Source organism: Stegostoma tigrinum, chromosome 11 (assembly GCF_030684315.1).
Source record: "Stegostoma tigrinum isolate sSteTig4 chromosome 11, sSteTig4.hap1, whole genome shotgun sequence".
In the NCBI taxonomy this organism is placed as follows: Eukaryota; Metazoa; Chordata; class Chondrichthyes; order Orectolobiformes; family Stegostomatidae; genus Stegostoma; species Stegostoma tigrinum.
Genome location: NC_081364.1, coordinates 13,245,561 through 13,272,285, shown reverse-complemented (window position 1 = coordinate 13,272,285; position 26,725 = coordinate 13,245,561). Strand labels below are relative to the sequence as shown.

General features: G+C 43.7%; 1 long non-coding RNA gene and 1 other non-coding gene across 2 annotated transcripts in view; one reads left to right on the top strand and one right to left on the bottom strand.

Moving 5' to 3' along the window:
* The window catches only part of LOC125460159 (uncharacterized), a 90,978-nt gene that overhangs the window by 42,541 nt on the left and 21,712 nt on the right, over positions 1–26,725 (bottom strand). The window lies entirely within an intron of this gene.
* LOC125460624 (U6 spliceosomal RNA) lies at positions 25,506–25,612 on the top strand. Its single transcript, XR_007249295.2, has one exon. It is a non-coding gene; the product is annotated as a U6 spliceosomal RNA (small nuclear RNA).

The following is a 26,725-nucleotide window of genomic DNA, read 5'->3' as shown; positions in this document are numbered from 1 at the left end:
GTTTGCTGCCTACCACCCAAAACGGGCTTGTGGCCTCATCACCAATGGCGGCGGGTGCATTGTGGAGAAGGTCCTGGGTGCAGCTGAGGATTTGAGGGGTGGAGGAAGCCCGTTTTGGGTAGTCGGCACCAAACCCGCTTGCCCTCCCCCATTTCTGATGAAGGGTCTAGGCCCGAAATGTCAGCTTTCCTGCTCCTAAGGTGCTGCTTGGCCTGCTGTGTTCATCCAACTCTACACTTTGTTATCACAGATTCTCCAGTATCTGCAGTTCCCATTATCTCTGATACAATTTTAACCTCACTGCAAAGCCTCTTCCAAGGATGCCTAACCTGAAGGACTTACCCTCCTCCCTCTGGACAAACCTCAGGGGATCTCTCCTATTTATTTCAGAACCCTCTCCCCATCCCCCTTTTCTGATGAAGGGTCTCGGCCCGAAACATCAGCTTTTGTGCTCCTCTGATGCTGCTTAGCCCACTGTGTTCATCCAGCTCCACACTTTGTTATCTCAGACTCTCCAGCATCTGTAGTTCCCATTATCCCTCTGAACCCTTCCTAATCATTTACCCATCCAGATGCCTTTTAAATGTTGTAATTGTACCAGCCTCCACCACTTCCTCTGGCAGTTCATTCCACATACACACCACCTCCTCTGTGAAAAAAGTTGCCTCTCTAGGTCCCTTTTATATCCTTCCCCTCTCACCTTCAACCTACAGCCTCTAGCGTTAGACTCCCCCACCCCGGGGAAAAGACCATGCCTAATTACTCTATCCATGCCCCTCATACAATCTCCAACAGTGTCGAATCAGGCCATTTGGCCCACCCCGACCGTCCAAGAAGTGTCCCACCCATATCCTACTCTTTGCACTTCCCACCACAGACACTATGGGCAATCCAATTAATCCACACATTTTCACACTGTGAGAGGAAGCCAGAGCACCCAGAGGAAATCCACACACATACACGGAGAATATGCAAACACCATAGAGACAGCCACTTGAGGCTGGAATCGAATCTGAATCCCTGGTGCAGTGAGACGGCATTGCTAACCACTGACACACCATGCCACCTCATGTCATGGCGTCACTGGCCAGGCCAGAATTTATCACCCATTCCTAAATGCCCAGAGTGTAGTTAAAAGCCAGTCACATTGCTGTAAGTCAGGACTTGTGTGTACACCAGATAAATAAGAATTGAAGATTTACGTTCCTAAAAGACACTTGTATACCAGATGGAGTTTTACAATCATCAGCAATGACTTCATGGTTGTCATTGGACTAGCTTTCTTAATTCCAAAATTTTACTGAATTCAAATTTCATGGGATTCAAATCCACATCTCCCGAACGTTAATGTTCTGGATCACTATGCAGTGACATTACCACTTTGCCACCATCTTCCTAAAGGAGATGGGAATACACTAAATGATTCTTGGCTTTTGCAGATCTGCCATTATGTCCTTGCTACTAACAACATGCCCGTGATGAAAAGATCAGGGTTAACATTTCATGTCCGGTGACCCTTAATCAGACCCTTCCGAAGGGTCACCGGACCTGAAACGTTAGCTCTAATTTTTTGTTCACAAGGACTGACAGACCTGCTGAGCTTTTCCAGCAATTTATTTTTGTTCCTGCTCAGATTGATATTCCTGTCAATCAGTGACAATCACCCGGATTGTGTGCTAATGGATCAGAACTGGTATAGTACCAAGCAAGTAAGTATAAAAGCCAGATTTCAAAAGAAACTTCCCTGACCTATATCACCACCTAATTTAAGCATCATTTGAGGAGATGGATATTTCATAAAAACCAAAAGAACTGCAGATGCTGGAAAACAGAAACAGAAATTGCTGGAAAAGCTCAGCGGGTCTGGCAGCATCTGTGTAGAGAAACCAGAATTAACCTTTTTGGGTCTAGTGACCCTTCCTCAGATCTGATGCTATCTAAAAATGCTGGTTTTTATGCAGAAGTTAGAATGAGGAGAGGGGGTAAGGAGTAAATATGAGGTGAAGATAGAAGCCAAAGAGAGAAAGGAACAGATAGACCGACAAGGGAGTGGGTAATGATCAGCCTGGAAGAATGAATAGCTATTAGTGGACAATTAGTGGCTAATGATGATGGTGTATAATAGCAGACCATCTGATAACAGGGTCTGGTGTGTGAGGGTTAGGGTAAGGACATGGGAGAAGGTGCCTCAAGCCCTAAAATTGCTGAATTCAATCTTGAGCCCAGAAGCCTGTAGAGTTTCCAAGTGAACCATGAAGTTCTGCCCTTTCAGCTTGTGCAGAGCTTCACTAGAACACTGCAGTAAGCCTGAGACAGAAGCAGGGAACAAGAGGAGACGACACAAAGAATAGACTGCTTCGCCAAAAACCGACATTCTGCATGCAAAAAAAGAGCCTGAACTTCCAGTTGCCTGCCATTTTACACACCACCCCATTCCCTGGTCATTTTCCACTTGGGAACTCTACAGATTTCTGGACTCAATCTCAAAATCAACAATTTTAAAGCCTGAGGCACCTTCTTCCATGTCCTTACTCCAACCCTTTATCTAACTGGCCTTGTTATCACTTGGTCTGCTTTATGCAGCACCCATTGTTAGCCGCGAATAGTCCCCATTAGTAGCTATTCATTCTCCTAGGCTCGTCGTTATTCACACCCTTGTCTGTCCAACTGTCCTCTCTCCTTAGCTCCAGCTTCATCTATCATTTACTCCTTACCCTCTCACCCATTCTACCTTCTGCATTAAAAACCTACTCTTTCCTGGCTACGATAATAAAATGTGAGGCTGGATGAACACAGCAGGCCAAGCAGCATCTCAGGAGCACAAAAGCTGACGTTTCGGGCCTAGACCCTTCATCAGAGAGGGGGATGGGGGGAGGGAACTGGAATAAATAGGGAGAGAGGGGGAGGCGGACCGAAGATGGAGAGTAAAGAAGATTAATCCTGGCTACCATCAGATCTGAAGAAGTGTCACTGGTCCCAAAAAATTAACTCCGATTTATCTTCACACATTTTGCCAGACCCGCTGAGCTTTTCCAGCAAATTCTGTTTTGTTTCAGGTATTTGTTGATGTATGCTCATGTCTCATTCACTGCTTGCACCGTAAAACTATTGGTTAAAAGCAGCCCTGAGGGAAGAAATATAGCAATGTTGTTAGATATGAGCCAGCCCTTGAGAAAGTGCCAGGCAAGCTCAGCAGGTAGCTGGAAGTAGGGCTGTTAAAGTTGTTGGGTGTGGAACTGGTGCAGTCTTCCCCCTCTGCCATTTCAGCACGCACTATCCATGATCAAATCTAAAGGCTTGCAATTAGGCTGTGACCTGCAGCACAGCAGAGTGTATTCATACATCAACAGACTGTATTGTCACGGTGCTGTACTAACACAGCACAGTGTATTCGTATAGCAACAGACTGTATTGTCATGGTGCAGTACTAACACGGCACAGTGTATTCGTATAGCAACAGACTGTATCGTCATGGTGCTGTACTAACACAGCACAGTGTAGTCGTATAGCAACAGACTGTATCGTCATGGTGCTGTACTAACACAGCACAGTGTAGTCGTATAGCAACAGACTGTATTACCATGGTGCTGTACTAACACGGCACAGTGTATTCGTATAGCAACAGTCTGTATTGTCATGGTGCTGTACTAACACAGCACAGTGTAGTCGTATAGCAACAGACTGTATTACCATGGTGCTGTACTAACACAGCACAGTGTATTCGTATAGCAACAGACTGTATTGTCATGGTGCTGTACTAACACGGCACAGTGTATTCGTGTAGCAACAGACTGTATTACCATGGTGCTGTACTAACACAGCACAGTGTATTCATACATCAACAGACTGTATTGTCATGGTGCAGTACTAACACGGCACGGTGTATTCGTATAGCAACAGACTGTATTGTCATGGTGCTGTACTAACACGGCACAGTGTAGTCGTATAGCAACAGACTGTATTGTCATGGTGCTGTACTAACACAGCACAGTGTATTCGTGTAGCAACAGACTGTATCGTCATGGTGCAGTACTAACACGGCACGGTGTATTCGTATAGCAACAGACTGTATCGTCATGGTGCTGTACTAACACGGCACAGTGTATTCGTGTAGCAACAGACTGTATTGTCATGGTGCTGTACTAACACGGCACAGTGTAGTCGTATAGCAACAGACTGTATTGTCATGGTGCTGTACTAACACGGCACAGTGTAGTCGTATAGCAACAGACTGTATTGTCACGGTGCTGTACTAACACGGCACAGTGTAGTCGTATAGCAACAGACTGTATTGTCATGGTGCTGTACTAACACGGCACAGTGTATTCGTGTAGCAACAGACTGTATTGTCATGGTGCTGTACTAACACGGCACAGTGTATTCGTATAGCAACAGACTGTATTGTCACGGTGCTGTACTAACACGGCACAGTGTATTCGTGTAGCAACAGACTGTATTGTCATGGTGCTGTACTAACACAGCACAGTGTAGTCGTATAGCAACAGACTGTATTGTCACGGTGCTGTACTAACACGGCACAGTGTAGTCGTATAGCAACAGACTGTATTGTCATGGTGCTGTACTAACACGGCACAGTGTAGTCGTATAGCAACAGACTGTATTGTCACGGTGCTGTACTAACACGGCACGGTGTAGTCGTGCAGCAACAGACTGTATCGTCATGGTGCTGTACTAACACGGCACAGTGTATTCGTGCAGCAACAGACTGTATTGTCATGGTGCTGTACTAACACAGCACAGTGTATTCGTGTAGCAACAGACTGTATTGTCACGGTGCTGTACTAACACAGCACAGTGTATTCGTGTAGCAACAGACTGTATTGTCACGGTGTTGTACTAACACGGCACAGTGTATTCGTATAGCAACAGACTGTATCGTCATGGTGTTGTACTAACACAGCACAGTGTATTCGTATAGCAACAGACTGTATTGTCATGGTGCTGTACTAACACGGCACAGTGTAGTCGTATAGCAACAGACTGTATTGTCACGGTGCTGTACTAACACGGCACAGTGTATTCGTGTAGCAACAGACTGTATTGTCATGGTGCTGTACTAACACGGCACAGTGTAGTCGTATAGCAACAGACTGTATTGTCATGGTGCTGTACTAACACGGCACAGTGTAGTCGTATAGCAACAGACTGTATTGTCATGGTGCTGTACTAACACAGCACAGTGTATTCGTATAGCAACAGACTGTATCGTCATGGTGTTGTACTAACACGGCACAGTGTATTCGTATAGCAACAGACTGTATCGTCATGGTGTTGTACTAACACAGCACAGTGTATTCGTATAGCAACAGACTGTATTGTCATGGTGCTGTACTAACACGGCACAGTGTAGTCGTATAGCAACAGACTGTATTGTCACGGTGCTGTACTAACACAGCACAGTGTAGTCGTATAGCAACAGACTGTATTGTCATGGTGCTGTACTAACACGGCACAGTGTAGTCGTGTAGCAACAGACTGTATTGTCATGGTGCTGTACTAACACGGCACAGTGTAGTCGTATAGCAACAGACTGTATTGTCACGGTGCTGTACTAACACGGCACAGTGTAGTCGTATAGCAACAGACTGTATTGTCATGGTGCTGTACTAACACAGCACAGTGTATTCGTATAGCAACAGACTGTATTACCATGGTGCTGTACTAACACAGCACAGTGTATTCGTATAGCAACAGACTGTATTACCATGGTGCTGTACTAACACAGCACAGTGTATTCGTATAGCAACAGACTGTATTGTCATGGTGCTGTACTAACACAGCACAGTGTATTCGTATAGCAACAGACTGTATTGTCATGGTGCTGTACTAACACGGCACGGTGTATTCGTATAGCAACAGACTGTATTGTCATGGTGCTGTACTAACACGGCACAGTGTATTCGTATAGCAACAGACTGTATTGTCATGGTGCTGTACTAACACAGCACAGTGTAGTCGTATAGCAACAGACTGTATTGTCACGGTGCTGTACTAACACGGCACAGTGTAGTCGTATAGCAACAGACTGTATTGTCACGGTGCTGTACTAACACGGCACAGTGTAGTCGTATAGCAACAGACTGTATTGTCATGGTGCTGTACTAACACGGCACAGTGTAGTCGTATAGCAACAGACTGTATTGTCACGGTGCTGTACTAACACGGCACAGTGTAGTCGTATAGCAACAGACTGTATTGTCACGGTGCTGTACTAACACGGCACAGTGTATTCGTGTAGCAACAGACTGTATTGTCATGGTGCTGTACTAACACGGCACGGTGTAGTCGTATAGCAACAGACTGTATCGTCATGGTGCAGTACTAACACAGCACAGTGTATTCGTATAGCAACAGACTGTATTGTCATGGTGCTGTACTAACACGGCACAGTGTATTCGTGTAGCAACAGACTGTATTGTCACGGTGCTGTACTAACACGGCACAGTGTATTCGTGTAGCAACAGACTGTATTGTCACGGTGCTGTACTAACACAGCACAGTGTATTCATGTAGCAACAGACTGTATTGTCATGGTGCTGTACTAACACGGCACAGTGTAGTCGTATAGCAACAGACTGTATTGTCATGGTGCTGTACTAACACAGCACAGTGTATTCGTATAGCAACAGACTGTATTGTCATGGTGCTGTACTAACACAGCACAGTGTATTCGTATAGCAACAGACTGTATCGTCATGGTGCTGTACTAACACGGCACAGTGTATTCGTGTAGCAACAGACTGTATTGTCATGGTGCTGTACTAACACGGCACAGTGTAGTCGTATAGCAACAGACTGTATTGTCACGGTGCTGTACTAACACGGCACAGTGTATTCGTGTAGCAACAGACTGTATTGTCATGGTGCTGTACTAACACGGCACAGTGTAGTCGTATAGCAACAGACTGTATTGTCATGGTGCTGTACTAACACGGCACAGTGTAGTCGTATAGCAACAGACTGTATTGTCATGGTGCTGTACTAACACAGCACAGTGTATTCGTATAGCAACAGACTGTATCGTCATGGTGTTGTACTAACACGGCACAGTGTATTCGTATAGCAACAGACTGTATCGTCATGGTGTTGTACTAACACAGCACAGTGTATTCGTATAGCAACAGACTGTATTGTCATGGTGCTGTACTAACACGGCACAGTGTAGTCGTATAGCAACAGACTGTATTGTCACGGTGCTGTACTAACACGGCACAGTGTATTCGTGTAGCAACAGACTGTATTGTCATGGTGCTGTACTAACACGGCACAGTGTAGTCGTATAGCAACAGACTGTATTGTCACGGTGCTGTACTAACACGGCACAGTGTAGTCGTATAGCAACAGACTGTATTGTCATGGTGCTGTACTAACACAGCACAGTGTATTCGTATAGCAACAGACTGTATTACCATGGTGCTGTACTAACACAGCACAGTGTATTCGTATAGCAACAGACTGTATTACCATGGTGCTGTACTAACACAGCACAGTGTATTCGTATAGCAACAGACTGTATTGTCATGGTGCTGTACTAACACAGCACAGTGTATTCGTATAGCAACAGACTGTATTGTCATGGTGCTGTACTAACACGGCACGGTGTATTCGTATAGCAACAGACTGTATTGTCATGGTGCTGTACTAACACGGCACAGTGTATTCGTATAGCAACAGACTGTATTGTCATGGTGCTGTACTAACACAGCACAGTGTAGTCGTATAGCAACAGACTGTATTGTCACGGTGCTGTACTAACACGGCACAGTGTAGTCGTATAGCAACAGACTGTATTGTCACGGTGCTGTACTAACACGGCACAGTGTAGTCGTATAGCAACAGACTGTATTGTCATGGTGCTGTACTAACACGGCACAGTGTAGTCGTATAGCAACAGACTGTATTGTCACGGTGCTGTACTAACACGGCACAGTGTAGTCGTATAGCAACAGACTGTATTGTCACGGTGCTGTACTAACACGGCACAGTGTATTCGTGTAGCAACAGACTGTATTGTCATGGTGCTGTACTAACACGGCACGGTGTAGTCGTATAGCAACAGACTGTATCGTCATGGTGCAGTACTAACACAGCACAGTGTATTCGTATAGCAACAGACTGTATTGTCATGGTGCTGTACTAACACGGCACAGTGTATTCGTGTAGCAACAGACTGTATTGTCACGGTGCTGTACTAACACGGCACAGTGTATTCGTGTAGCAACAGACTGTATTGTCACGGTGCTGTACTAACACAGCACAGTGTATTCATGTAGCAACAGACTGTATTGTCATGGTGCTGTACTAACACGGCACAGTGTAGTCGTATAGCAACAGACTGTATTGTCATGGTGCTGTACTAACACAGCACAGTGTATTCGTATAGCAACAGACTGTATTGTCATGGTGCTGTACTAACACAGCACAGTGTATTCGTATAGCAACAGACTGTATCGTCATGGTGCTGTACTAACACGGCACAGTGTATTCGTGTAGCAACAGACTGTATTGTCATGGTGCTGTACTAACACGGCACAGTGTATTCGTGTAGCAACAGACTGTATTGTCATGGTGCTGTACTAACACGGCACAGTGTAGTCGTATAGCAACAGACTGTATCGTCATGGTGCTGTACTAACACAGCACAGTGTATTCGTATAGCAACAGACTGTATTGTCATGGTGTTGTACTAACACAGCACAGTGTATTCGTGTAGCAACAGACTGTATTGTCACGGTGCTGTACTAACACAGCACAGTGTATTCGTGTAGCAACAGACTGTATTGTCACGGTGCTGTACTAACACAGCACAGTGTATTCGTGTAGCAACAGACTGTATTGTCATGGTGTTGTACTAACACAGCACAGTGTATTCGTATAGCAACAGACTGTATTGTCATGGTGTTGTACTAACACAGCACAGTGTATTCGTGTAGCAACAGACTGTATTGTCACGGTGCTGTACTAACACAGCACAGTGTATTCGTGTAGCAACAGACTGTATTGTCATGGTGCTGTACTAACACGGCACAGTGTATTCGTATAGCAACAGACTGTATTGTCACGGTGCTGTACTAACACAGCACAGTGTATTCGTATAGCAACAGACTGTATTACCATGGTGTTGTACTAACACAGCACAGTGTATTCGTGTAGCAACAGACTGTATTGTCACGGTGCTGTACTAACACAGCACAGTGTATTCGTGTAGCAACAGACTGTATTGTCATGGTGCTGTACTAACACGGCACAGTGTATTCGTATAGCAACAGACTGTATTGTCATGGTGCTGTACTAACACTGCACAGTGTAGTCGTATAGCAACAGACTGTATTGTCACGGTGCTGTACTAACACGGCACAGTGTGTTCATGTAGCAACAGACTGTATTGTCACGGTGCAGTACTAACACGGCACAGTGTATTCGTATAGCAACAGACTGTATTGTCATGGTGCTGTACTAACACAGCACAGTGTGTTCATGTAGCAACAGACTGTATTGTCACGGTGCAGTACTAACACGGCACAGTGTATTCGTATAGCAACAGACTGTATTGTCATGGTGCTGTACTAACACGGCACAGTGTAGTCATATAGCAACAGACTGTATCGTCATGGTGCTGTACTAACACAGCACAGTGTATTCGTATAGCAACAGACTGTATCGTCATGGTGCAGTACTAACACAGCACAGTGTATTCGTATAGCAACAGACTGTATTGTCACGGTGCTGTACTAACACGGCACAGTGTAGTCGTATAGCAACAGACTGTATCGTCATGGTGCTGTACTAACACAGCACAGTGTATTCGTGTAGCAACAGACTGTATTGTCACGGTGCTGTACTAACACGGCACAGTGTAGTCGTATAGCAACAGACTGTATTGTCATGGTGCTGTACTAACACAGCACAGTGTATTCGTATAGCAACAGACTGTATTGTCATGGTGCTGTACTAACACAGCACAGTGTGTTCATGTAGCAACAGACTGTATTGTCATGGTGCAGTACTAACACGGCACAGTGTATTCGTATAGCAACAGACTGTATTGTCATGGTGCTGTACTAACACAGCACAGTGTATTCGTATAGCAACAGACTGTATTGTCACGGTGCTGTACTAACACGGCACAGTGTAGTCGTATAGCAACAGACTGTATTACCATGGTGCAGTACTAACACGGCACAGTGTAGTCGTGTAGCAACAGACTGTATCGTCATGGTGCTGTACTAACACAGCACAGTGTATTCGTATAGCAACAGACTGTATTGTCATGGTGCTGTACTAACACAGCACAGTGTATTCGTATAGCAACAGACTGTATTGTCACGGTGCTGTACTAACACGGCACAGTGTAGTCGTATAGCAACAGACTGTATTGTCATGGTGCAGTACTAACACGGCACAGTGTAGTCGTGTAGCAACAGACTGTATCGTCATGGTGCTGTACTAACACAGCACAGTGTATTCGTATAGCAACAGACTGTATTGTCATGGTGTTGTACTAACACAGCACAGTGTATTCGTGTAGCAACAGACTGTATTGTCACGGTGCTGTACTAACACAGCACAGTGTATTCGTGTAGCAACAGACTGTATTGTCACGGTGCTGTACTAACACGGCACAGTGTAGTCGTATAGCAACAGACTGTATTGTCATGGTGCTGTACTAACACAGCACAGTGTATTCGTATAGCAACAGACTGTATTGTCATGGTGCTGTACTAACACAGCACAGTGTATTCGTATAGCAACAGACTGTATTGTCACGGTGCTGTACTAACACAGCACAGTGTGTTCATGTAGCAACAGACTGTATTGTCATGGTGCAGTACTAACACGGCACAGTGAAGTCGTATAGCAACAGACTGTATTGTCATGGTGCTGTACTAACACAGCACAGTGTATTCGTATAGCAACAGACTGTATTGTCATGGTGCTGTACTAACACAGCACAGTGTATTCGTATAGCAACAGACTGTATTGTCATGGTGCTGTACTAACACAGCACAGTGTATTCGTATAGCAACAGACTGTATTGTCATGGTGCTGTACTAACACAGCACAGTGTATTCGTATAGCAACAGACTGTATTGTCACGGTGCTGTACTAACACAGCACAGTGTAGTCGTGTAGCAACAGACTGTATTACCATGGTGCTGTACTAACACAGCACAGTGTATTCGTGTAGCAACAGACTGTATTGTCATGGTGCTGTACTAACACAGCACAGTGTATTCGTATAGCAACAGACTGTATTGTCATGGTGCTGTACTAACACAGCACAGTGTAGTCGTATAGCAACAGACTGTATTACCATGGTGCTGTACTAACACAGCACAGTGTATTCGTATAGCAACAGACTGTATTGTCATGGTGCTGTACTAACACGGCACAGTGTATTCGTGTAGCAACAGACTGTATTACCATGGTGCTGTACTAACACAGCACAGTGTATTCATACATCAACAGACTGTATTGTCATGGTGCAGTACTAACACAGCACAGTGTATTCGTATAGCAACAGACTGTATCGTCATGGTGCTGTACTAACACGGCACAGTGTATTCGTGTAGCAACAGACTGTCTTGTCATGGTGCTGTACTAACACGGCACAGTGTAGTCGTATAGCAACAGACTGTATTGTCATGGTGCTGTACTAACACAGCACAGTGTAGTCGTATAGCAACAGACTGTATTGTCATGGTGCTGTACTAACACAGCACAGTGTATTCGTATAGCAACAGACTGTATTACCATGGTGTTGTACTAACACAGCACAGTGTATTCGTATAGCAACAGACTGTATTGTCATGGTGCAGTACTAACACGGCACAGTGTAGTCGTGTAGCAACAGACTGTATCGTCATGGTGCTGTACTAACACAGCACAGTGTATTCGTATAGCAACAGACTGTATTGTCATGGTGTTGTACTAACACAGCACAGTGTATTCGTGTAGCAACAGACTGTATTGTCACGGTGCTGTACTAACACAGCACAGTGTATTCGTGTAGCAACAGACTGTATTGTCACGGTGCTGTACTAACACAGCACAGTGTATTCGTGTAGCAACAGACTGTATTGTCATGGTGCAGTACTAACACGGCACAGTGTGTTCATGTAGCAACAGACTGTATTGTCATGGTGCTGTACTAACACAGCACAGTGTGTTCATGTAGCAACAGACTGTATTGTCATGGTGCTGTACTAACACTGCACAGTGTAGTCGTATAGCAACAGACTGTATTGTCATGGTGCTGTACTAACACAGCACAGTGTATTCGTATAGCAACAGACTGTATTGTCATGGTGCTGTACTAACACAGCACAGTGTATTCGTATAGCAACAGACTGTATTGACATGGTGCTGTACTAACACAGCACAGTGTATTCGTATAGCAACAGACTGTATTGTCATGGTGCTGTACTAACACAGCACAGTGTATTCGTATAGCAACAGACTGTATTGTCACGGTGCTGTACTAACACAGCACAGTGTAGTCGTGTAGCAACAGACTGTATTACCATGGTGCTGTACTAACACAGCACAGTGTATTCGTGTAGCAACAGACTGTATTGTCATGGTGCTGTACTAACACGGCACAGTGTAGTCGTGTAGCAACAGACTGTATTACCATGGTGCTGTACTAACCACCTAATGAATAACGTTGGAATATAGTTGAAGCACGAGTGGCCTACTTATAGTAACAGTTAAGAAGAAGGCACTGTAAATACGCAAAATATCTTAAATCAGAACTCAAATACTTCAGCAGTGCACTGCAGCACACCAGTTAAAAACCACAATTTAATCCTCACAATCTCTAACCTCCGTATGTATTTAATTCTGTTCCCTCTCTGATTGACCAACATAATTTATTTGACTCCTCTCAAAAGGACTCCTGTTCTGAATGGATTGGTAATCCCATAACCTCAATCCAACTTAATCTGATTTAAATACTATTTGAGAAAAAAACGCTGCATGTTCTGCATTCTTTGAAAGTAATTCAAGAGTTGTGTGGGCATCACTGGCTGGGCTAGTATTTATTGGCCATCCCCAATTACCATTGAGAAAGTGATGGTAAACTCTCTTCTTGAACCGCTTTTGTCCATGTGTAGGAAGGAAATGATGTTACAGAGCGAAATGCAGAATTTTGAGGCAGTGATGCTGAAGAAATAGCAACCTGTTTCCAAGACAGGGTCATGAGTGTCTTGAAGGTGAGCTTGCAGGTGATGGTGTTCCCAGCAATCTGCTGTGCTTTTCATTCTAGATGGTGATGGTCATGGAGACGGAAGGATCTTTGTAAGGATCTTTGATGGATTTCTGCAGTGCACCTTGTAGATAGTACACACTACTGATATGGGCCATGGAGGGAGTAGATCTTTGTGGATATGGTACTAATCAAGTGGGCAGCTTTGCCCTAGATGATGTTAGGCTTCTTGAGTGTGTTGGAGAAGCATTCATCCAGGCAGTTAGGGCTCTGCTATTGAAGCCCTGATTTGTGCCACATAGATTGTGGATAGGAATTGTGGAGCTGGGGAGTGTGTTATGCACTGCAGGATTCTAGCCTCTGACCTGCTTTTGGAGCTGTTTTATTCATATGGTTCATCCACTTCAGTTTCTGGTCAATGGTAATCCCCTGGATGTTGATTGTGAGGAATTCAGTGATAATAATGGCATTGAAAGTCAAGCGCTGATCGTTAGGTTCTCTTTTGTGCAGACGGCCGTTGCCTGGCACTTGTGTGATGTGATTGTCACTTGCCAATTTCAGCCCACCATGTTATTTTATCCAGATCTTGCTGCATTTCGTCAGGAACTGCTTCATTATCGGAGGATCGAGCAGCACATGGAACTTTGCACAGTCAAAGAACACCCTCATTCCTGATATTATGTGGACAGAAGGTCATTGATGAAACAGCTGAAGATGCATCAGTGAGCAGATTATTGCCAAGCAAGTGCTACTTAATAGCAATGTTGATGACTTTACAGTCCATCACTTTACTGCTGAGTGAGAATAAGTTGATGGGGCAGGAATTGGCCAGGTTGGATTTATCCTGGTGTTTGTGCACATGACGTAAGTGGGTGATTATCCACATTTTCAGTTAGATTCTAGAACACTACACTATTATCAGAATGTTGTCAGAGTGCACATCCTTATCAGTATCCAGTGCCTTCAGCCATTTCTTGATACCACATGAAGTGTATTGAATTGGCTGTAGACTGGCTGTGTTGCTAGGGACCACTGTGGGAGGTCAAGATGCATCATCCGTTCAGCACTTCTGGCTGAAGAATGTTGCGAGTCCTTCAGCCTTATCTTTTTGCACTGATGGACTGGGCTTCCACATCATTGAGGACAGGGATACTTGTGAAACCACCTCCTCCAGTGAGTTGTTTAATTGTCCAGCACCAAGACTGGATGTGAGGACTATAGATCTTAGGTCTGATCTATTGGTTGTGGAATTGCTTCGCTCTACCTAATACTTGCTGCTTATTCTGTTTGCCTCACAAGCAATCTTGTTTTGTCGTTACACCAGGCTGATTCTTATTTTAGGTTTTCCTGGTGTTGCTCTTGACATGCCCTCCTACACTCTTCATTGGACAGACGCCTCAATGGGATGAGCATGCCTACAGATTACAGATTCTGTAGTTCCTTTTGTTACAGCTTCTCTCATCTCCCAGTTCCTCCTGACCCAATCCCATTAATGCACTCAGGTTACCTGTGGGCCTTCTGTAAAGGACATACAGTCCCTCAGGAATTTCTAAAATTTGTTGAGCTTGGAATAGGGGAAATAAATTGTCCTTCAAAAGCTGTTTTAAAGAAAATCGACTGAAGAAGGGTCTAGGCCCGAAATGTCAGCCTTCCTGCACCTCTGATGCTGCTTGGCCTCCTGCATTCATCCAACTCTACACCTTGTTATTGCAAAATGAAAGGTTTTGTTGAGCTCTAATTTTGAAAATATTCAGAACCCAATGTGAGCGCCACTGATTTAACCAAGCCACGTCCCCATCCGAGGTAATACTAATTCTAGCTTCATAGAATACGCCTTTAGTCCCTGAAAAATTTCTTTGAATTCTTTTTCAGTGCGTCTGTTTTGCTACCCAATTAATCCGAAGTTCTTCACTTCTATGGTCTGTTTCCTGGTTGAAGTTGCACAAATAAAATAGATATGATTCTAGCGAGTTTTGAGAAGATTTGTAGCTCAGGTTGAGGTTCTGGATGTGAGTTTGCTCGCTCAGCTGGAAGGTTAGTTTTCAGACGTTTTGTCACCATTCTAGGTAACATCATCAGTGAGCCTCCGATGAAGCGCTGGTGTTATGTCCCGCTTTCTATTTATCTGGTTAGGTTTCCTTGGGTTGGTGATGGCATTTCCTGTTCTTTTTTCTCAGGGGATGGTAGATTGGCTCCAAATCAATGTGTTTGTTGATGGAGTTCCGGTTGGAATGCCATGCTTCTAGGAATTCTCGTGCGTGTCTCTGTTTGGCTTGTCCTAGGATGGATGTGTTGTCCCAATCAAAGTGGTGTCCTTCCTTATCTGTATGTAAGGATACGAGTGATAGTGGGTCATGTCGTTTTGTGGCTAGTTGATGTTCATGTATCCCGGTGGCTAGCTTCCTGCTAGTTTGTCCAATGTAGTGTTTGTCACAGTTCTTGTAAGGTATTTTGTAGATGACGTTCGTTTTATTTGTTGTCTGTATAGGGTCTTTTAAGTTCATTAGCTGCTGTTTTAGTGTGTTGGTGGGTTTGTGGGCTACCCTGATGCCAAGCGGTCCGAGTAGTCTGGCAGTCATTTCGGAAATGTCTTTGATGTAGGGGAGAGTGGTTATGGTATAACCATAACCATATATATAACCATAACCACTCTCCCCTATATCAAAGACATTTCCGAAATGACTGCCAGACTACTCGGACCCCTTGGCATCAGGGTAGCCCACAAACCCACCAACACACTAAAACAGCAGCTAATGAACTTAAAAGACCCTATACAGACAACAAGCAAAACGAATGTCATCTACAAAATACCTTGCAAGAACTGTGACAAACACTACATTGGACAAACTGGCAGAAAGCTAGCCACCAGGATACATGAACATCAACTAGCCACAAAACGACATGACCCACTATCACTCGTATCCTTACATACAGATGAGGAAGGGCACCACTTTGAATGGGACAACACATCCATCCTAGGACAAGCCAAAAAGAGACATGCACGAGAATTCCTAGAAGCATGGCATTCCAACCGGAACTCCATCAACAAACACATTGATTTGGAGCCAGTCTACCATCCCCTGAGAAAAAGAACAGGAAATGACATCACCAACCCAAGGAAGACTAACCAGATAAATAGAAAGCGGGACATAACACCAGCACTTCGTCGGAGGCTCACTGATGATGTTACCTAGAATGGTGACGAAACGTCTGAAAACTAACCTTCCAGCTCAGCGAGCAAACTCACATCCAGATATGATTCTGCATGCCAAACCAAATACCATGACTATCCAGAGCAGGGGAAATATCTACCTTTTCATTATAACCATAATGAAATAAAAGAATACTAATCTACTTTTCTTTGTTGTAGGAACTAGATTGTTGGACCCAATATTCTTTGTTGCTACTTATTATTTCAAAATTGACACTGGATTGCACAACATATCATATAGATGTTATGTGGCACTGCTTAGGCAGACCAAGTATCTTGAAATGACTGCTGAATTGACTGAGCCTGTGTTATTGATACCACTTAGAAACTTATCAAGGGCTGCCACTGTCACCTCACCTCTGGGATTCAGCTCTTTTATCTATGTTTGAACCAATGCTGTCATGAGATCAGGAGCTGAGAGGTCCTGGCAAAACCCAAGCTGGGTTTTTTCACTGCTCATAGAGTCAAAGAATCAATGAGATGGACAGCACAGAAACAAGCCCTTTGGTCCAACTCGTCCATGCCAACCACATATCCTAAATTAACATAGTCCCATTTGCTAGCTTATGGCCTGTATCCTTCTAAACCCTTCCTATTCATATACCCATCCAGGTGCCTTTTACATGTTGTAATTGCACCAGCCTCCACCACGTCCTCTGGCAGCTCATTGCCTACCCTCTGCATGAAAATATTGCCCCTTAGGTCCCTTTTAAATCTTTCCCCTCTCACCTTAAACCTATATAACCTTATGAAATAACTCACACAAAGCTAAAAGCTTGGCCCTTGGAAGAATTAAAGCTGATAAAGAAGTACTGAGAGATGGAGTTCTGCCTGAAAACCACCGAAACAGAAATTATAAAATAACGGCAAATATCTCAAGCTAGAAACTGAGGATGACAAAAAAAAACTATTGAAGATTAGAACTGGACTTCTAGCAGAGGGAAGTGAATTCCATAAATGGGAAGATGAGAGAAAGGGAGGCAGTAAAGGAAAGAAGAGGGAGTTTGAAGAAAGGCAAGATGAAAGAGAGTTCCCATGGAGAAGTGGGAACTGGCAGCAAAGTGGCTCAGTGGTTAGCACTGCAGCCTCACAGCGCCAGGGACCCACGTTTGATTCCACCCTCGGGCGACTGTCTGTGTGGAATTTGCACATTTTCCCTGTGTCTGTGTGGGTTTCCTCTGTGTGCTCCGGTTTCCTCCCACATTCCAAAGATGTGCAGGTTAGATGGATTGGCTGTGCTAAATTGCCCGTAGTGTTCAGGGATGTGTAGATTAGGGGATTATAGGAGGATGGGTCTGGGTGAGATGTTCTCAGGGTTGCTGTGGGGCCTAAGGGCCTGTTTCTATGATAAAAAGACGGCTTGATCTGCTAAGGGAGATTGTAAGTTGTTCCCTGATGAGTGAATCACACCTAAATCACCCATTAGAGCTACATTACCCTTCAGAGCTTTATACAGTGGTGTGTTGAAGTGGGTGGACAAGGTCAGAAGACTCTCAACACCAGGCTCTCATCCAACAGATTTATTCGGAATCACACAAACTTTCGGGATGCAGCTCCCTCGCCAAGCGGAGTCTCCCCCTCATGAAGGAGCAGTGCTCTGAAAGCTTGTGATCTCAAATAAGCCTGTTGGACTATAACCTGGCGTCATGTGGCATCTGGCAATTTTCAGTAGACACAGGTACTTAAAATTCAAGCTACCCATCAAAACCTACATGAGGTAATTCTCAAAGAGTCCAAAAACTTTATGTCCTGTCCAATTTAGCCTCACATCAAGGAACATGTGGAGGTGATGACCTAGTTGTGTTATCACTGGACTGCTTATCCAGAGGCATAGGTAATGGCCTAGGACCTGGGTTCAAATCCCACTATGGCATACGGTGAAATTTGAATTCAATGAAAATCTGGAATGAAGAGTCTAGTGATGATCATGAAACTATTGTTGGTAAACCCCATCTGGTTCACTGATGCCCTTTAGAGAACAAAACTGCTGTCATTACCTGGTCTGGCCTACTTGTGACTCCAGACCCACAGCAATGTGGTTGACTGTTAACTTTCATGGGGGCAATTAAGGATGGGCAATAAATTATGGCCTAGTCAGTGACTCCCTCATCCTGTGAAAGAATAAATCAAAAATACACAAGATAGTAGGCTGTTAAAGGCTGATACTATGATTTAACACATAGTCCATAAATGCAGAGAAGGTGAGGTCTGAAACCTGTGACAGGTCAGAGAGAGAAATATCCCAGAGACAAGTGGGAGTGCAAAAAAAGGGTCATTTAGAAAAGACAGAACTGTCCCCAAGCATTTAAAGCAAGGAATTGGTTGGGAGATAGATCAAAAATCACTACAAGTGTATCCACTGTGGGAAACCAAGACATAAAGAAAAGTCGTTGGTTTTCAGCATCTCCCAGAATCTCAAGCTGCAAGAGCAGTGCCTGTAACATTAAAGATGGTCAGTGTCCTGTCAAGCATGGCTGTGGAGCTCTTGCATTAGAATTGACCATTTTAATCAAGAAGCACTAAAACTCAGTGAGGTCTCAAGAAATTTACACCTCTCCTTTGACTCACACTTGCACGAAAAATTCACATACTAGAGATGTTCATTTTGTTCAGTTCAGTTTGAAAGAGAATCAAATACACAAGCAAAACTTCGCTTTCTTTGAGCAACAAACGTGGAGAAAACACAATGAGGACTCCACAGGTCAAAACTATGGACAGGCCTTCTTTCCCTCTGTCTCCTCCTCAGCAAGCCAAAACTGGTGGAAATAAATCTCAGAAAATGAAATGGGAAGTTAGGGGTGTCTCTAAGCTTTGCCACTCCTGAGGAAACAGGAGCAGTCCATTATGGGTAATTTTAAGCCTACATCAATGAGTTTGGGTTCCAGACTGGTCAAGGAGAAGGTCTGGCTCAGAGTTTTCTTCAGGCTTGGTTTCTTCATTATATTGTTTTCTTACATCTTCAGGTTAAATGCTATTCAAAGATGTGTCAGTCTCCAATCTTATTGTTACGCTATTGAAAGACTTATCCATGAGCTGTACTACCAGTTCTGAGGGAGGGTCACCGGACCCGAAACATTAACTCTGATTTTTCTTTACAAACGCTGCCAGGCATGCTGAGCTTTTCCAGAAACTTCCGTCTTTGTTTCTACTACCTGATGCTGGTAGATCAACACTAACTGCTTCTCTGCATGTGTTTCTCTCTTACTTCCTAACTGCACCTATTTGCAAGGTCGTTGCTGGGTTGTAAAGCCCTTATAGACCATGCAGCTGAGCAGTTGAGATTCACTGTCCGAACTCAGGCTGTATGAAAACTATAAATTGCTCTGCAGCCACCTTCCTATCGCCACCAGAGACTCCTCCCTTTGCCTTCTTTGTAAGATCATTGCCTTTGCTTTTTTATGAGTCTTTGTTGTTGCTTTTTGTTCTTTTGTTGCATAATAAAACATCACTCTCTTTCAAGAAAACCTTGGAATTGGCTCACCTCTATTTTTAATCTGGTGAGCCAAGTTTAATTGTGTTGAGCTAGCTGTGCGCTAAAAAGACTATAAGATAAAAGATGTTTGATGAGACTGGTCCAGAGTGGGTTAGTAAAAAAGAAGCACAAAATCTTCATCTGCTCGTTACAAACTGCCATTACAATGTGTTGCGGTAAGCAATGATATGTTCTGCATTGTTGTACAGTACCAAATTCTGATAGGCAAAGAGAACGTCTTGTCCCAACCATACACCTTAGATCTTAGACGTGAGCTGTAATTTGGCTCAGAGCAGCAAATCCTCATGATGTTATGCCTTTCTTGCAAGTCCCAAAGGGAAAAACAAAAAACAACAATCCTCTAGATGTAAAAAAAAAACCATTTCTTACCTTGATAATTGGCACATAATAACAGATGCAAATTCCCAAAGAGTTTTCACGGAACATTAAAATTGAAATTGGAAATGAACTCACATTCTGCCCTTGCCCATCCATGTAGGTGCTACAGTCAAGAAAGCACACCAACACCTCTCCTTCCTCAGATAGCTAAGGAACTTCAGCATGTCCATAATGACACTTACCAATTTTTATAGCTTCACCATAGAAAGTGTCCTATCTGGATGCATCACAGCTTGGTTTGCAATTGCTCTGCCTAAGACCTCAAGGAGTTACAGAGAGTTGTGAACACAGTCCATTCCATCACAGAAACCAACTTTCGACCCACTGACTCCATCTATACTTCCCCCTGCCTCAGGAAAGCAGCCAACATAGTCAAAGGCCCTTCCTACCCTGCTTGCATTCCATTGGGCAGAAGATATGAAAGTTTGAAAACACGTACTGACAGACTTAAGAACAGCTTCTTCCCCACTTATCAGACTAATGAACAGGCCTCTCAAATATTCGATAAAAACCAAAAGAACTGCGGATGCTGCAAATCAGGAACGAAAACAGAAGTTGCTGGAAATGATCAGGAGATCTGTCAGCATCTGTGGAGAAAAACTCAAGAGTTAACATTATCTCTGATCAGTTTCTTCACAGATGCTGCCAGACCTGCTGAGCTTTTCTGGTAACTTCTGTTTCTGTTCTCAAATATTAGAGGTGATCTTTCTCTGTGCCTTCTATGTAGCTGTAACACTATCCCTGCATTCTGTTCTATTACCCTGATGCACTTAAGTAGGGTATGATTTGTTCGGATAGCATGCAAAACAGCGCCTTTACTCTGTATCTCGGTATACGTGGCAATACAATATCAAATCAAATCAAAATTCCTCTGATAGGAGCAAATCCTTCAAAAACCACACTAATTGCCCTGCTTTTATCGTCAGGAAACAACAGTTATCTTTTAAAGGCATTATGAATACTGGTATTTCTGATTTGCATGACTCAAATATCCAGTTGCAAGCCAAGCAATTGATCCCTCACAGTCGAAGATATCGAAACTGCCCTCTTTGCAATGAAAGCTCTCTTGCCCACATGATTCTATTTAACTGGATTGTCTTTAATATATAATTTGCTGCTATGTACCTTGATCCAAACAATGTTGACCTGGTGCAGATGTGCTTACATCTCATGACTTACTTACTCATTGCCACTGAGAATACTGTTGCTTCACCATTCTCTATGAATCATCAGTCAGTTGCCCTGTTCTCTCAGCAGCTGCCAGATTGGCTAGTCACTTAATATGCAGCTCTTAGCTAAACATTATTTTTTTGACTGCTTTATAGTTGTTATGAATGCCAACCCTGCACTCTGAGCTCATGTAAGAAACTCAGCACAAATCCCTTTGCTGATGTTTAGCCTCTTTTTTTCCCCTTTACTGCGTGAGAGAGCGTGTACTAGACAAAGATTTCATTCTGGCTCATACAGCCAGTACGTCCTACACCATAAGATACAGCACTTTTCAGACATGGTGCCAGGGATGAAAATACTTCGGTCTGCTGCATTTACAGGTTAATGTAAGTTTTTATATTGCATAGATCACACCAGCTTCAAATACATCCTCAGTCCACACCACACCACAGTGCCCCGAGAATGTGACTGGTCTGCACAACATCGGTAAAACATAGATAGGACGTATAATAGCAGGATGTTAAGAAAATGTCTTGGGACCTGGTTGGTTGCATATGCTTCTATGTGAATTTCTATAGGATAATATGATTAACAATAAATCATATATGCAAGAAATAGAGCCATAGACTCGCGAAGGTGATGGCCTGGTGGTATTATTGTTGGACTGTTAATCCAGAGATCTAGATAATGTTCTGGGGACCTGGGTTAAATCCTGTCACAGCAGGTGGTGGAACTTGAATTCAATAGAAAACATCTGAATTAAGAGTCTAGTGATGACCATTAATCCATTGTTGATTGTCAGGAAAAACCAATTTGGTTCACTAATGCACTTTAGGGAAGGAAACTGCCAACCTTACGTGGTCTGGCCTACATGTGACTCAGCACAGCGATGTGGTTGACTTTTAACTGCCCTCTGCGATGGGCAACAAATGTCGGCTTAGCTCGCGACACCCTTATCCTGTGAATGAATAGAAACAGACCCTTCAGTCCAACTCATCCATGCTGACCAAGTTTTCCAAACTTAACTAGCCCCAATTTTCTGCATTTAGCCCATAACCCTCTAAACCCTTCCTATTCCTGCATCTGTGCAAATGTCTCTTAAATGTTTTAACTATACCTGCCCCTGCCAGTTCCTCTAATAACTCATTCCATAGACACACCACAATCAGTGTAGAAAAGTTGCCCCTTCTAAATCTTTCCCCTCTCACTTTAAATCTGTACCCTCTGGTTTTGGACTCCCATAGTGTTGGGAAAAGACCTTTGCTATTCACCCTATCTATGCCTCTCATGATTTTATAAACATCTATTAGGTTAACCCTCAACATCCTACAGACCAGTGAAAAAAGTCTCAGGCTATCCAGACTCTCCTTATACCTCAAAACCGCCCAGTCCCAGTAAATTCCTTGTAAATCTTTGCTGCACCCTTCCTAGTTTAATAATATCCTTCCTGTAGCAGGGTGACCAGGACTCCAAAAATGGCCTCACCAGCATCCTGTACAACCATACCATGACTTCCCACCTCCAACAATCAGTATATTGGACCTTATTTAAAGCAAGGTCAGACAGCCAGCAAGACCCCTACATCGCCTGTTTCTTGGGAAGTCTTATCGCACCTTGTTCCATTCAGAATGCATTAGGCCAGCGATGGACTTTCTCCATCAGGTCCACAGACCACCGAGTCCAGCGCTGCCAGCAAGCAGAGGCCGGGGAGGACAGTGAATGGAGCACAACACATGTGGAATTGCTTCTCTCACTGGAATTCAGGCCTAAAGTGAATGGTAGGAGTTTAGATTTTCAGGTTAGGGACAAAGATGGTGGGCATACCAGTAAGGCCACAGGTAGGGTTGTTCTCAGTGGGCCTTCCCTTTCTGACGCTGGGCTTTGTGCTCAGGTATTGAATGCCTTTGTGCTAGGGACATGAGTTGCTCTGTTGCTCCAAGACTAGTCTTCCTTCCATCAAGGTATTCCTGAATCAGCTCTAGATGTTGCAGTTGTGAAGTCAGCCCTGTGATTAAGACTGGGAAACCTGCCAGAAAAATAGTAACCCTCATTACACATCAGCGCCCCCCGCCCCCCAACAGGAGAAGGCAGGAAAAGGCAGAAGGTAGTTCATAAGTGTGCCTCCACAAATTTTCTCCTAATTTATTTTTCTCCTTGAATTCTTCAACACTACGGGGACCGACTTTTTCTAAGTAATAGTCTTTTGATCTTCCAAATAAACCTTTCTGTCCATTGCTCTCCAATTCTCCTTGAAATCAATTTAGGACATTCTGGACTGCATTAGATTCAGGCATTTAGAAATAGCTGGCTTTGGTAAATACAGTAAGACAAATGATGTAGATTTAGAAATTGCTGGATAGCTCAGCAGGTCTGGCAGCATCTGTGGAGAGAAAGCAGAGTTAATGATTTGGGTTGAGTGACCATTCTGCTTTCTCTCCACAAATGCTGCCAGGTCCACTGAGCTTACAAATCTCATGGAGATATATAGCACAGAAACAGACCCTATGATCCAAAGTGCCAATGCTGACCAGATAACCTAAATTAGTCTCGTCCGAGTTGCCAGCATTTGGCCCATATCCATCTAAGCCCTTCCTCTTCATAAACCCATCCAGATGCCCTTTCAAATGTTGTAATTGTACCAGCCTTCACCCCTTCCTCTGGCAGCTCATTCCATACACCCACCACCCTCTGCGTGTAAAAGTTGCCCCTTATGTCCCTTTTAAACCTTTCCCTTCTCACCTTAAACCTATGCACTCTAGTTTTGGACTCCCTTCCCCAGGGAAAAGATTTTGACGATTCACCCTCTCCATGGCCCTCATGATTTTATAACCCTCTATAAGGTCACCTCTCAGCCTCCAACATTCCAGGGAAATTAGCCCTAGTTTATTCAGCCTCTCCCAACAGCTCAAATCCTCCAGCCCTTTCCAGGAATTTCTGTTTTTGTTTCTGATTGACATCATCTGCGGTTTTTTTGGTTTTTAAGTCATGCAATTCGACAGGTACAAAGTTGGCTAATGTTTTAATCCTCACTGACAACTCGCAAAACTTAACATCATATGCACCATAATGAACTTGGGACGAAAGTTCTAATTGTGGCTGTTGTTCTAATGATTAGTGAATGAATTTTAAATAAACCTCTCCGACTAAGCTCGGCCAAAATAGAGCTATGTCATTTCTGTCAAGACCAAATATGTGGTGAAGAGTTTCTGTGGGTAACCATATTCAGAGCCTTTATTGGCCATTGAGAGAAACATGTATGATAATGGTGTGCTCATGGTCTTGACATAGGATATTATTCACTATTATATGGGTCAGTCACTTATTGACCAGATAGGATCAGGACTGACTGAGTGAGATTTCCTTTTGAGTAAATAAAATCCCAATAGTGCAGAAAGGGGCTATTTGGCCCATTAAGTCTGCACTGACTGTCCAATGAGCATCCCACCCAAACACAGCTATCTGCGCTATCCCCATAGGCCTACACTTACCATGGTAAATACAGTTAGCCAGCATATCCCTGGACACTACTGCACAATTTAGCCCAGCCAATCCATCTAATCTGCACGTCTTTGGATGGTGGAGGAAACTGGACCACCTGTAGGAAACCCACACAGATACAAGGAGAATGTGCAAACTCCACACAAGTAGTCACCCAAGGCTTGAATCAAACCCGGGTTCTTGGAGCCATGAGGTATCAGTGCTAACCACTGTGCTACCATGCTGTCCCTAATAGTCCCGAAGAGAAATAAAAAGGAAATCGCATCCTTTCCAACACCATCAGCACATGCAAATCATTACAAGATCGTTCACCACTCAAGCCTGTTCTACCAATCTCTTCGATCATGGCTGATCTACAACTCAACTCCACCTACTGTCTGACACCACTATCAATTCACACCCTTATCTTTACACAAAAATGTTTTGAAATTTCAATTAGCTTTGCAATAATAATTTCTGAAAGGAGAGTTCCAGATTTTCACCACAAATTCTGTGAAGATAGCCTGCTTGATGTTGCATCTGAACATGTGCTCGCTTTGGCAGCACAGAAACTAAAATTAGAATGATACAGAGAAGATTGGCATGGCCACTGCGCAAGGATGACATACAAATTCATGAAGCGTTCCCTATTTTGGGGTGGCACGGTGGTTCAGAGGTTAGCACTGCTGCCTCACAGTGCCACGGACTTGGGTTCAATTCCATCCTCAGGTGACTGTCTGTGTGGATTTGCACATTCTCTCCGTGTCTGCGTGGGTTTCCTCCCACAGACCAAGGACATGTAGGTTAGATGGATTGGCCATGCTAAGTTACCCATATTGTTCAGGGGTGTGTAGATTAGATGGGTTATATGGGTATGGAGCTGGGTGGGATGCTCTGAATGTCAGTGTGGACTTGTTGGGCTGAAGGGCCTGCTTCCACACTGTTGAGATTCTATGATCTAAACTTGTTCTGATCTTAATGTTATGGCCCCTCTTGTGATGGCTTATAACCCACTGCATAAATCTGGCAAATTATTAAAAACAATCTTCTCCAACACCAGATTCACCACAACTTTTTATTAATGTAAGGCTAAAATAATTTGTTTTTCCCGTAATTTGTTCATGGGTTGTGGGTGTCAATAAAAAGCCTAGTGTTCAGTGCCCAGCCCTAATTGCCCTTCACCTGAGTGGCATCCTAGGTCTTTTCAGTGGACAATTTATCATGAGTCTGGAGTCGTGTGTTACTAGACCAGGTTTGATTTCTTTTCCACAAGGCAAGAGTTGTAGTTGCTGGGATTTATTTTACAACAGTTGCTGTAATTCATAGTCACGCATCCTCATTGCTGAGACAAGCTTTAAATCCCAGCTTTGAATTTATTAATTATTTCAAATGGAAAGGTACTAGCCTCAATTCCTCCTGGTCACTAGTTTGACAGAATTGGATTCAATGGTTCTTCATTACTGTGCTGGCCACAAACCAATAATTGTGGAAATGCGTCCTTAGTTTCACCAACCGACCCTGTATAATTTCATCCAAGATACACCTGTGGCGCAACGGTAGTGCCCATGCATCTGAGTCAGGTGTCCCATGCTTAGAGGCCCACCTGATCCAGAGGTGTGTGGCAGTATCTACTGAACAGGTTGATTAAACAATCTAATGTGCTGTCTAATGGTAAAACTGCAAATTGCTGCTTTCAATGAATAAAAACCATTCACTTTGAAGCAGTGAACAGTCCCCTTTTTGAGGTATTATGTCCTGTGCGTTGGCA